Source organism: Triticum aestivum, chromosome 5A, assembly GCF_018294505.1.
Source record: "Triticum aestivum cultivar Chinese Spring chromosome 5A, IWGSC CS RefSeq v2.1, whole genome shotgun sequence".
NCBI lineage: Eukaryota > Viridiplantae > Streptophyta > Magnoliopsida > Poales > Poaceae > Triticum > Triticum aestivum.
The window spans coordinates 515,618,546-515,633,043 of NC_057806.1; positions in this window are offsets into that span (position 1 = coordinate 515,618,546).

Genomic DNA, 14,498 nt, shown 5'->3' on the forward strand with positions numbered 1-14,498 from the left:
TCATTTCCCTCGACTTCGATCCGATCACCATTGCCCGAAACTTCTTGGCAGGTATGTACTAGGTCGGCATGAACTCCCAATGGATGGCTGCCTTCAGAGAAGACGGTAAAAAGTTGGTGCTCATGAACTTCCAGACCTTCCATGAGATTATCCTTCATCCGTTGGATTATATAGAGTTTTAACGTCACGGTCCTAGTCATCTAGATTACCACGTTAGTTGGATGGACCTTGTTTTGCAGAAGATTGTAATCTGCCAAGTGCCCACACGACATGCGAATTACATAGACTTCAAGCTAATTACCTTGTTCGACCGCGACTGGCCTATCTTTACGCCGGTGCCTTCTTTAGCTGGAAACAACTTAGCTCGCAATGGATCATCGTCAAAGCTGATACACACTTCTGTGATGCTATTGAACACAATGGCATCATCTATGTGATCAACAAAGCAGATGGCACCATGTATTGCTGGGACAGTGCGTGTAAGTTGTTTCCATCTCATGTTAATGATGACGCCATGACACTGTTCTAACTTTTTGTGAAGATTGGCATGTCCCTATTTGAGCAGAATTTGAGTAGAACTTTGGCAATGTATTAGAGACGCCGGAAATCAGCTATATTTGGAATGAGTTAATTCATGCGATTGTGATCATGTCATTACAGCCAATTTGTACCCCTGAATAATCCAACGGTTAGGAATATATGGACATTCTCCTCATTTTACAGTAATCTATATACTACTACTAAATATGAGTGTGTATGAATGGCCATGTTGGTTTCCTCATTTTCATGATGTAGAAATATGCACCACACTGTTGGTTTCATCTAACCATACATTAGGGAAGTAAATGTGCATATGGAGAACTCTATATTTGGAAGTAGTGAAATCCTATAATGCTTACCATGTGTACATACCTATATTCGCCATTCAGCAATCAATGGCTAGAATAATATCCTCACAAAAAAATTTACCCACACAACACGAGTATATAACAATGCATGGTCTGTTAGTTACCTTGAAGAATTTGTTTGTGAGGACAAAACATGATTCCATAACATGCATGGCATGGTAGTTTCCTGTGAAGAATCGATTGCGAGATAACATGAGTATAACCATGCATGGCCCTTCTATATTTTCAAACCCAGTATACATTTCCCTGTATTTTCCTCCCAGTTCCAACAGGGACGTATCAATGTTGTTTCTGGCATTATCCTACTCATACTCTGAACAATGCTGATCTTACATTAACAATGCATGTCCTTTTTGATATGATCCAGTGTCCCTACAATTATTTCCCTTTGTAATCACACCACCTTTGCCAAAAACAGGGAAGCACAGCTGGTTCCTCGCTGGATCAGACAATGGGAAAAGACTTATGATCATTCGGACACATGAGCCGGAAAATTTATATTGCAAAAACCCCACTGTATACAAGCACCGTGAAATACGTGAGTGTCCGGACAATGGCTGTTACGTCTATGAGCAGGATACCAACTTGTTGGGGCCTTCAGGATTTTTTAGTTGGCGGCGGGTAAACAGCCTTGGTTCACACTCTCTGTTTCTCGGACTCAGTTATCCGATTAACTAGGAAATGACCATTGGCAAGGACCTTGATGGCAGAGAGGCTCTGTTTGCTATGGAAAACTGTGTCTACACGACGAGCCATAGGAGTTCGGGAGCAAACTCCCCTGATTGTCAATGATACAGCCTGCAGCCAAAAGAAGGTGAGAATGACAAAGGCATCCGGATTAACTTTGATCCTTGGATGTCTCAATTACGACAGGCAGTGATGTGGTTCAAGCCTTCAGTTTGATAGGTAATTGGCCTGTTGCATCGAAAGGGTGGAGTACTGGTGTCTCTGGATCATTGGTCACTGAAGCGGGACTGCAGATTATGAGGGTTTTGGATCATCTCTTCGAATGACTTTGTTGTCTTTGCTGCTTGTTCTGGATGGGTAGTTCTTTCTTTTGTTATGCATATTCCTTGTCATTTGGCCATCCTCGTCTATGTCACTCTTACTATGTAATAGTTGCCTATGTTTAGAATGTCATTCTCGTCTGGATCATGAGAATCTGAGCGCTGCAAATGGGTGTGTTTTGGTGGTGTGGCAAGACTTCTTATGAACTATCATGTCTTGCTGTTTATGTCAGTACTAGTCACTAGTCAGTATTTGAATGTTGTATATATTTTTGTTTAGAACTGTTTATTGTCTCGAACTACTGGTGGGCTAAATGAGGGCATCACCATTCTCTAGTGTTCAGAGTGTATCTCCTTTTTTCAAGTTATATAATTTGAGCTCAGTGTCTTTCGATGATATACACTTGTTTGGGCTAGTGAGGTGTTGTTGAATATGGGCCGAGTAGTAACGCAATTCCAAACAGTTAAATTATGACTCTCAGGCCAGGCTCTCAAAAGATCCTCAAAAAAAGGCCGGGTTCTCAAAAAAAGGAAGAATAAGGATTCCTAGGCTGACATGTGGGCGCCACCGGTGTTTTTGTGCGCTTGCGCGCCGAGCGCGTGTTGGCGCGTGTTCGAAATTCAAGATACCTTTTCATCCCCAATCTCCCGACCCTCCCCCACCTCTGGAATCTCGATTCCTGCTCTAGTTCCCCCAAATCCCCCTCCTGTACTCCCTGTACTCAAGCTCACTATCATGTCGCCGGTCAACGCGGATCTCCGAGCCGGAGATCCTGAGGTCCGTCCTGCCTTCGGTCACTGCGTGCTATCGCTCAGCAGTGGCATGGCGGCGGTTGACGACCAATTTGCCAGCAAAGTGCTGATGGTAACCATCAATGGTGACTGGCCTCCCGTCTCGCTGGACGACCTTGTCAAAGCTCTTGGCGTTGCGCACGACATCCCAATAAGTGACTTGCTCGTCGAAGTCTGTCAGCCACCGGCCGATTTCTTCGTCAGGTTTCGGACAACTTTCGACTGCAGTCGTGCGTTCAAATTTTCTCGGCGTTTGTGTTGCGATGGCGCGTTGATGAGATCTAATCGGTGGCACCCAGGATGGGGATCGGTGCCCTCTAAGCTTGAGTTTTTAACAAAGCTTACCTTCCATGGCATGCGTCGATGTGCTTGGAATAGCGAGTCCATGAATGAGCTTATCAACGACCTTGGAGGTGAGGTCGTAAGTATGTTTGTTCCTCCAGACAGCTGGGCTCTGACGGTTATGGCATGGATGAGGAAGTCGTCCACCATACCGAAGGTGATTGGTGTTGAGATACCGGTGCAGGAACCAGGGTTGTACTATTCGTCGCCACCAAGGCCGCTGTGGACCACATTAGGGATGTACCTGTATCAAGTGTTTTTGCATGTCGAAGAAGTGGTCAATCCATCAATCGAAGTCCTGCCGCCACCACTAGTGCCAGGTTCCGTCGACGACGTCCATTACAGGAATCAACGTCAGACTTTTCTTGTGTTGCTTGGAACGATGGATTGCACAGGGCCTACTCCATCGCGGGGCGGAGGCCACTACTTCTTTGGCAGAAGAGGCAGGGTTGGCTGCCTGGATGTGCTGTAATTTGAGGTAACAACTGAATCTTGTCAGATACTAGTTATATCCGAGCTATGGGTGTGAAGCACTGATGTGCCAATACATTTGATTGTGACCTGTTCTAATTTTGTACCTGAATTTTTTTTAGAAAGGGTTGCACGTAAACTTAAAGTGCTAGCAGAACTTATTGCGTTGTTTGTCTATTTTCTTTGCATAGCATTCAAGCGATGAACCGTTATGTACGAGTTCGTTGGTTTCAACATAGCCCTACCCATAGCGATCCATTGCTTCCATCCTGATTGTGCCGCCTGCGTGAAACTTTGTATGCAAGTTCAGTGTGCTATGATGTTCTATATGATTGTGTCAAACTATATAAGTTTTTGCTGAGCATCAGCAATGCATATGGCTGAAAGTTGTATTTACGAGCATCGACCGATGGGTCTCTCTCTCTCTCACACACACACACACACTCACAAGTGGGACCCGTTGAATTATTTCTTTGCTCGTGACAACTTTTAATTAGGTTCCACTATAATCTAACTTTTTTCTTAAGTTATTAATTGAGCTCAGTGACTTCAAAAAGTTGTATAGAAGCCTTATTTGGGCCTTCCCGGCGTCGCTGAATGTGGGCTGAGTAGCCATGTTAGGTTGTACTGTACTACACACGCTTTTTTTTCAACATCAGCAATGCAACTAGGCCGACAGTTGTACACAATATCCGGGTCAACTTGTTATTCTCCGCCCCGCTGGGCTGCAAACTTTCCTAGGAGGTATGGATTAGGCTTAACAAGAAAATGGACTTTAAGAAATAATAAATGGGATGTAATTATAATAACTGGGCAGTAACTATAAAAAATGCACCAAACGCCTAATTAGTTTAAAAAATATATTATTTTTGGAATTTGAAAATTTTAATTTCATTACTTGTTGCGCGCGCAATATTTCGTTGGATTTTAACGTAATACAACTTTATTTTGAAATTATATTTAATCTGACTAGAAATTTTGGATAAAAATATTTCAGATCCCATAAAAATGGGGGAATTTTTTGAATTTGTTTTGAGCGGTTGGTTGAAATTATTAATTTTTGTCCTATCTAGAAAATGGGATGTACTTTTCACAAACTGTAAATGGGCTGTACTTTTAACAAAATGGGCTGTACATTCTTAAAAATCGCAAATGGGCTATATGTTCTCTGCCAGACACTTGTGGGCCTTCTAAGTTGACGCGTCCCCTAAAAAAACTAATTTAACGCGTATGCAAGGCTTTGTCAACAACACACGGTTCTCGCAACTCTGGCCGTTGGATGTCCATCCAACGGATGTCATGCTTCTTCTTGAATCTCGGATATTCTTGCTTCAGCCGCCCATAAAATGATTCCTCCCCCTGACATCTGGGCGCACCATTTCGGAGGCTGACCTGTGGGCCTACTAAGTTGACGCGTACCAAGGGCTTTGTCAACTTAGTCAATATAAATGATTCTAGATGCAGTGACCGTACGATGTCCATCCAACGGCCGTAGTGCTTCTTCAACCTCTGGTCTTCTTGCTCCAGCCGCCGAAAGCAGCGCCGGTCGTGCCGCATGCTCCTGCCTCCCATGGCCGGCTGTGATGCCGCGGGGGCCTCACCGCTCCTTACTACTCCCACCGCTGGCCAGGCCATCCCTCTACTCACCCACACCCCCTGTTATTCTGCGGCGACGGCAGCCTCACACCGCAGCCGAACCAATGAACCCTCGTACTCCTCTCCGTGCAGGCTTCCACTATCGCGTCTTCCCTAGCTCTGCGTCATCCCCTTCCCAGGCCTCGCCGTCGTCCAGCGCCCTGGTGCTCTCGGCGCGGCGTGGTCAACGTGGTCTAGGAACGACTTCCATCGGACATGGACTGTACGTGGAGAGGCTGATAGCTAGGTCCACATACGCGGAAAATAATGATTCCTGCACCTGATAGCAGGGACCCATCGGATGGGCCATCGTATTTCGTGAAAAAAACATTTCCCACCTCACTGCTGGGACCCACTGGACGGGCCACCATATTGCGTGAAAAAACGTTCCCCCCGCTATCAGCTCGGGACCACCAGAAGTGTCTCCTTATTACACACAAAAAAATGAATACTCCCCCTGCTGGTCGGGACCCACCTTGGTGGGAGGCTGACTTGTGGGCCTACTAAGTTGATAGGGACGGAGTGCTTTCTCATCTTAGTTAATATAAATGATTCTAGCTCCAGTGAACGTACGATGTCCATCCAACGGCCGTAGTTCTTCTTCAACCTCTGGTCTTCTTGCTCCAGCCGCCCAAAGCAGCGCCGGTCGTGCCGCATGCTCCTGCCTCCCGTGGCCGGCTTTGCTGCCGCGGAGGCCTCACTGCCCCCTACTATTCACTACAAGAAATGTGTTAATACATGACGGATTTGCGGTGACAGTTTCCGAAACCGTCATGGACAGACTAGTATAGCCCGCAAGCCCACCTAAGCCCGCGTGAAGCCCAAAACCATTCCCCGTATATAAAACCTAACCCTAGAGATACTCCCACCCTTTCTCCTCCTCCTCCTCCGCCGCCCCCATCTTGGCCCTCTCTAGTTAGCGACTTCCTGCCCTGCACGTGCCGCGTCACCGTATCCTCCTCCTTTGCACCGCCACCGTCCTATTCCTTCCCATTGTCCTGCTCCTGCTCCTCCAACGGAACCAACCGGAGGACGCCTGGAAGCGAAGGAAATTCTCGTCCATCTCTACTGGATCTAGATCGGCTCCCATGACTCTTCCTCCCTATGTTGGTAAGGACGCACAAGCACATCTACTATCTTTTCCAGCGATGAATCTAACTGAATCCAATTCAATTCAGGCGGACCTCTTACCTTTGTGAACATTTACGTTGATCCGGCATGGAGGTCAAACCCGACGCCGGCTTGTCGGAGCGGAGTGGCCGTGCGGTGGCCGGTCTACTGCACAACTCACTGGAGGCAGCAACGCAGCGGCATCGCGTTTCCTTCCCTGTCCATGAGGTCTGATCTCCCGCCTGCCCCATACACCGAAACTCAAGATCCACCTGTTCTTGTTTTTTTTTCTTTGGACTAATCTCATAGGCCAGTTCGTCTTTTATCTTCTGTAACCCCAAGATAATTTCCACGAATCAGTATCTTTGTTGATTTTGGTCTGGGGCTACCTAATTCTACAGATAGAATAGAATAGAACAGGATGAGGGGATCGATCTGAAACTGAGTTGGCAAACATTTCAGTCTAGGTTAGTCAGTGGTTTTGGAGAAAAATTGAACGCCCCCAAAAGAAATATCTGCACACAGGACAAAAAAGAAAATGGTATTTTGAAACATCTGAATAAAATTTCAATGCAACGAGAGCGCCATATCGGTAGACTGCTAGAGTTGCACTTGTTTTCATTTCCTGCTATTTGATTTCCTATTAATATTACTTTCTCAATGTATAGACGTGCTTCACAAATGTTAAAAAATCTTGATGGTTAACGCTTTAACTTAAGGAGTTATTTCCATAAGCAAGTTCAGTTTCTTCCTGTACTAGGTTCTATTAGCTTATTCTGAATCTGAACATGACATGACAAACCACTGATACATGATCGGATTTTGTGTGTGTGTGTGTATTTAACAAGTTCCTTTGATTGATTGGCATACATCTCACGCGCACATATTGGATCGCAGCGGCGCGACCAACCTCTGGCCTCTGCTTCTTCCTCCTTGACGGCGGCGTGGAACCAACAGTGGGTTCCGCTACCCCCAACCGCGGCCTCACATGCATGGACTGAAGTATTGGACAGGCGCCCACTATTCGGCTCTGCATAGCTGGGTCATCTGAGATAAGTTATTCTATCTCTTCTTGAAAGTGAGATCATGTGCTTTTCTGATCCAGTTGTAGTAAGTTGTCCAAGGCCTTGGCTGGTTTTCAGGGAGGAACCTTCATCTGATGGCTGAAACTTGGGTAAAACTATGGGCATACAAAATACATCTTTGTTTTTGTTGCCTTACAAACATGGCTGTGAACCACCTGAGGGTTGGCAAACAACTGTATATCCATCCACACTTATTCTAATATTTTTGAAAGTGAAAGGGAGTAAGGATAGCGCAGAGAGCAGAGAGCACATGGGTTATGTTGGAAAAATTGGTCAAAGTTACAGTCCAGTAGCTGGCATAAACATAGGACAACTAGAATGCCTAGATGCACACATCTTTGATGGTAAGACATGCTTGACAACTACCTAACACAATCAGATTATTCATTTCGTAAATTTAGATAAAAAATAGTATTGTCTTCACAGTGTCCACCACTGAATATCTTTGTGCATTTATAGACCTTGATGTTATATAAAAAACAATCCAATTTATCTTCTCGCTTGTGTCTTGGAAAGTTTCAGCATCTATACCTATATCCGTGATTGCTTCTACATGTGTTCTGATTGAGCTTGTACCTTCATTAACGTAAAGTAACTTTTAAGATATGTATAGACTAAATTTGTGGTCTGATTCGTGCAAGCCTAGTTCCTACTGCTGCCACTTTGTATAAATATATACTTGTTCATGCAAGCCTTGCTCCTACTTCACATTTGTAGTCTGAACGTACCTATATATCCGTGCATCAGACTAAATTTGTAGTCTGATTCGTGAAGTAGGAGCAAGTCTTGTTCCTACTGCTGCCACCTTGTATAAATATATACTGGTTCATTTCATTTCATTATTGTTTTCTTTTATAAATAATAGTACTATGCTGGTCAAGTCGGCAGCATATAAAAATTGTTATGCACAGAAGTAACACGGATAATAAAATCAATGGGTTTATGATAGAAAAGCTTTTCTGTATATCCTGAATGAATATAAACGATGCATGATCATTTCAAGCTGCACTTCCCTATCTATTATTTTATTGTTTATCAGGTATTTTCAAGTTTCATAGTCCAGTACATTACAAATTTTGAATTTTCATCTAATAACTAATACATAGCTTAATGTTTCATGAATAAAACTAAGTGTGGGAGATCTCTCAAGGAAACTGTATCATATTTTTTGTTGAAATTTTCTATGCCATTTGAAGTTCACTTGGCAAGCAAGTATGGTTTACTATTTGTCAGCCCTTTGAGATGTAGTTGCAACATAAATATTGCCGCTGCTCGTTGACCCGGATGACATAAACTTCAAATGTTCATGTGTCAACAAGTTTACACATCATGAGGGGATTGTTTGTTAGTGATATGCCATTTCGTTGGCGGGTTTATATGGCTCAACTACTGCTGCTATAGTACTTGGAGTTCTGTGATGTGTATGTTGTCACTTTGTCATTTGAATTTCATTTGACACACTTTCTTTGGATTAATTTCAAGAAACCACATGTTTACTCTTGTTTTATAGTAGAATTTTTTTTATTCTGGACAACATGTAATTCATTTTTTATTTTTGTTGAAATTCTCTTATTTCTACTATCCATTCATATCTGCAAATATCTAATATTCTTGTAAATATGCTACATTAGATTGGATAGAGTGCTACATGGTGCTGCCCATCACAATCAGCCGCAGCATGATAGTTAGCATCAAGAGCATCGACGGCAAGAGCCTGAATAACAACAGCCTCAATATTTTATATGTTTTGTTGATGTAAAATGGATTGTATTGGTTCATAACTCTGTTGTGTGATATATTTTCTCAATCTATGTTGTATGTTATCATTTTGTAGAGGATTTTTTAAACTGCTATGTTCTAGATACGTACAGATGGATGTGATAAACTTTGTAATGTTTCACACCTTGCAAATATTTTTTGTTGGGCCAAAATTGGCATTAGGATTTGTGTAACGCATTATCTTAAAAACATATTGGGTCCAATTTTGGCCACAAGAAATGGGATATTGGGCTCAAGCAAATTTAAACGGCCCTTTAAATTTTGCCTATATCCATGATGGATTTCGTGACGAAGAATAGTATCCACGTAGGCAGCCACATCATTCGAATAAGTGAATTGAAAATCCTACGTGGCGTTAGTCATGGATTGCTCCATCACAAAGGGTTGGGCCTGGGCGGGCCTGCGGCAGATCCATGACGGCCAAGAACTGTCATGACTGGTACCATATCAAATTATGACGCGATATGCATGACGGATTTCAAATCCGTCAAGGATGAGCACCCATGACAGTTTTTCACTAATTTGTGACAGACTAGATCCATCACGTATTAACAGATTTCTTGTAGTGATTCCCACCGTTGGCCAGGCCCTGCGGCGACGGTAGCCTCACACCGTAGCCGAACTAGTGAACCCTTGTACTCCTCTCTGTGCGGGCTTCCATTGCCGCGTCTTCCCCGGCTCCGCGTCGCCCCCTTCCTAGGCCTTGCCGTCGTCCACCGCCCTGGTGCTCTCAGCGCGGTGTGCCCAACATGGTCAAGGAACAGCTTCCATCGGACGTGGGCTGTACGTGCAGAGGCTGATAGCTGGGTCCACGGCCGCAACAAGACGGGCCACCATATTTCGCGAAAAAATGTTTCCCCTGACTGCTGGGACCCACCAGCTACATCTTCGCATGCAAGGAAGTGCGTCCGGGCAAAAAAAACGATTCGCCCCCTGACTGCTGGGACCCACTAGCTACATCTTCGCATGCAAGAAAGTGCCTTATAGTCGGGACCCACCTAGTCGAAGCATACTAGTGTTGTCATTCTGGTCGCGAACGTGTACATACATATTGGTCAATGTAGAGGCGCGCACGTGTCGTAGTAGAGGCACGCACGTAGCATGTACACATACGTACATCGTCCAGTGTGCAAGAAAGAAAATACGGCCACGTACATACATACGGGCAGGGTCTCGAACGCCTACTCGCGCATACGTACAGCCAAGGCTCGTGTACATGGCTGGGTCAGAACGGAGAAATCGCGTCGTCGTCGTGTTCATGGGGAGCCAACCGGCTGGGTCGGAACGGAATGCATCGTCGTGTTCATCGGGAGGGCTTGTACGGAACATCCGATGGAAATGAGGCCTAGCGTACCGCATAACAGAGGAAACGGCCTTGTGTTCGACCGACAACATTCGAAACGGGATCCTGTTCATCAGGAGGGGTCTGGCGTACTGCAAAACGGAGGAAACGGACCTCTTACGGTCGAAACGGGGGTCCTGTTGATCGGGAGGGGTGTGGCATACCGCAAAATGGAGGAAACATACTTGTGTTGGAGCGCTACGGTCGAAACAGGGGTCCTATTCATCGGGAGGGTGTGGCGTACTACAAAACGGCACTCCACGGGATACTGTTCATCTTCACCCTCGACCCCCTCCAGCCTCCATGGGCTACCGTTCATCCACCGTCGACCTCCTCCAGCCTCCAACTGCGACTGTTCATCCACGAGCTCCTGTTCATCCATCCTCCACCGCGCGTAACTCCACCGGCTACTGTTCAATGCGCCCTCTCAATGGGCTCCTGTTCAACAACCCCTCCACGGGCTACTGTTCATCCAGCCCTCCACGGGGTCTTGTTCATCCAGCCCCAACCGGCTCGATCGATCGGGGTCCTGTTCATCCAGAGGCAACACCACGGGGTCCTGTTCATCCACCCCCACCGGGAACTGTTCATCCAAACCCCCCAGCAACACTCACTATTCATCCAGAGGCAACATCGATCGGCTTCAGTTAGCAGCAGTAGTGAAGGAATCGCTCGATCGGGTTCAGTTAACAGCCATCGATCGATCGCTCGGGTTCAGTAACGCGTAGCCTACATTGCAATCGCTCGGGTTCAGTTAGAGCCCAATGCCTCGCTCGGGTTAGTTAGAGCCCAATGCCTCGCACCAACGCGCGTGTGTGTACGAGAGAAACGCGCATCGCTCGGCCCTTACCTATCACCGTAACTGGGAACACCCCGATATTTTCCTCGCCCTCTCTTCTACCACGGTTTTTTCCGTCATGGACGGCCCAAAGAATGTCATGCAGCTGCGTCTCCGGCCCGCCCAGGAAGAAAAGTCCATTTTCGGTCACGATTTTTTGTCATAGAAGTAGGACCCCACCACATCGATGATGATACCGTGTTTTTTCACAATTATTGTCATAGAAGTGTCATAAGTATGATAGAAAAAAAATTAGTTCGGCCCAAAATGTCACGGATGTGTCCTTTTTTTGTAGTGAAAGCACCATGAATAAAGTGTGAACCACCATCGGTCATTAAATATCTAGGGACTCCAAACCTCGGGAACATAACTTCCTTAAGCATTTTAATAGAGGTGTTGTGATCAACACTACTTGGAATAGCTTCTACCCATTTAGTAACATAATCAACAACAACCAAAATATGTGTATACCCATTAGAGGAAGGAAAAGGTCCCATGTAATCAAATCCCCAAACATCAAATGGTTCAACAGCAAGTGAATAATTCATAGACATTTCTTGATGCTTACCTATATTACCTATTCTTTGACATTCATCACAAGATGAGACATACTTACGGGCATCCTTGAAGAGAGTAGGCCAATAAAATCTAGACTGCAATACCTTGTGAGCAGTTCTATCTCCAGCATGATGCCCTCCATAAGCCTGGGAGTGACATTTCCATAGGATTTGTTCCTGTTCATGCTCATGTACACAACATCTAATAATACCATCTACTCCTTCTTTATAAAGATGTGTGAGGGAGTCCTGGATAAGGGGGTCTCCAGACGGCCGGACTATCTCCATTGGCCGGACTATTAGTCTATGAAGATACAAGATTGAAGACTTTGTCTCGTGTCCTGATGGGACTCTACTTGGCGTGGAAGGCAAGCTAGGCAATACGGATATGGATATCTCCCTCTTTAAAACCAACCTTGTGTAACCCTAACCATCTCCGGTGTCTATATAAACCGAAGGGTTTTAGTCCGTAGGACAACAACCATAACATACAATCATACCATAGGCTAGCTTCTAGGGTTTAGCCTCTGTGATCTCGTGGTAGATCTACTCTTGTACTACCCATATCATCAATATTAATCAAGCAGGACGTAGGGTTTTACCTCCATCAAGAGGGCCCGAACCTGGGTAAAACATCGTGTCCCATGCCTCCCGTTACCATCCGGCCTAGACGCACAGTTCGGGACCCCCTACCCGAGATCTGCCAATTTTGACACCGACATTGGTGCTTTCATTGAGAGTTCCTCTGTGTCGTCACTGTTAGGCTTGATGGCTCCCACTATCATCGATAGCGATGCGGTCCAGGGTGAGACTTTTCTCCCCGGACAGATCTTCGTATTCGGCGGCTTTGCACTGCAGGCTAATTCGCCTGGCCATCTGGAGCAGATTGAAAGCTACGCCCCTGGCCGTCAGGTCAGATTTGGAAGTTTGAACTACATGGACGACATCCGCGGAGACTTGATCTTCGACGGATTCGAGCCGCAGCCGGGCGCGTCGCACTGTCGCGATGGGCATGACCTAGCTCTGCCGTCGAACAGTACCCCAGAGGCCACGCCTGCATCAGCTCCGACCCTTAGCTCGGAGCCAACTGCACCAATCGAGGACGGGTGGTTAGACACCGCCTCAGGGGCTGCAGTCTCAACAGTGATCGAGCCGAACACTAGCCTAAACCTCTGCGCAGCCCGTGACTCCATGGCGCCGGACTCTTTTCTGGACTCCGAACCATCCGCGCCCCTGCCAATCGAATCCGATTGGGCGCCGATCATGGAATTCACCGCCGTGGATATCTTTCAGCACTCGCCCTTCAGCGACATTCTGAATTCACTAAGGTCTCTCTCTTTGTCAGGAGAGCCCTCACCGGATTATGGCCAACAGGATTGGGATGCGAATGGCGAAGAAATTCGACGCCCACCCACCACCCACGTTGTAGCCACTGTCGATGATTTAACCGACATGCTCAACTTCTACTCCGAAGACATCGACGGTATGGATGACGATGTAGGAGACGAACATGAACCAGCACCTATAGGGCACTTGAAAGCCACCTCGTCATATGACATATACATGGTGGATACACCCAAATAAGGCAATGGCGATGGGATAGTGGAGGATGACCCCTCCAAGAAGCAACCCAAACGCCACCGATAGCGGCGCCGCTCTAAGTCCTGCCAAAGCAAAAGTGGTGATATCGGCACAGGAGATAATAACACTCCGGATAGTGCCGAAGAAAACAACAAACTCCTCCAGCAAGATTTAGAGCAGGAGGATGGAGGAGCCAGCTCTCCTGAGAGAGCGGCAGCCGGAGAGGAGGAGGATGACAATCACATGCGCCCCTCCAAAGACGAGGCAAGCCTCGGCGACGATGAATTCGCCATACCAGAGGATCCCGTCGAACAAGAGCACTTCAAGCGCCGGCTTATGGCCACGGCAAATAGCCTGAAGAAAAAGCAGCAGCAGCTTCAAGCTGATCAAGCTCTGCTAGCTGACAAATGGACTGAAGTCCTCGCGGCCGAGGAATATAAACTCGTGCACCCCTCCAAGAGTTACCCAAGGCGCAGGTTACTACCCAGACTGGAGGAAGAAGCATATGATACGGCTAATCAGCCACCTCGTGGCCGCGATAGAGAGGCATTCTAGACAAAACCTCAGCCTCCACTCCAACACCATTCAAATAAAAAGGCATGGGGAGATACGCCACATCTGCGAGACATATTGGAGGACAAGGCAAAGCATTCAGGATCGATCTACGGAACACGAGGGCGCACCACTCTGTGAGACGACAAAAGTCACGTCGGATACAGTAAAAGCAAATCCGGCCGGGCCGAACACAGCGGGAAAGACCCATTCGAGCTGCGTCGTGATATAGCCCAATACAGAGGCGCCGCACACCCCTTATGCTTCACAGACGAAGTAATGGAACATCAATTCCTAGAAGGTTTCAAACCTGTAAATATTGAATCATACAACGGCACAACAGATCCCGCAGTATGGATTGAGGACTTCCTCCTCCATATCCACAAGGCCCGCGGTGATGACTTACACGCCATCAAATACCTCCCACTAAAGCTCAAAGGACCAGCGCGGCATTGGCTTAACAGCTTGCCAGCGGACTCCATTAGCTGTTTGGAAGATC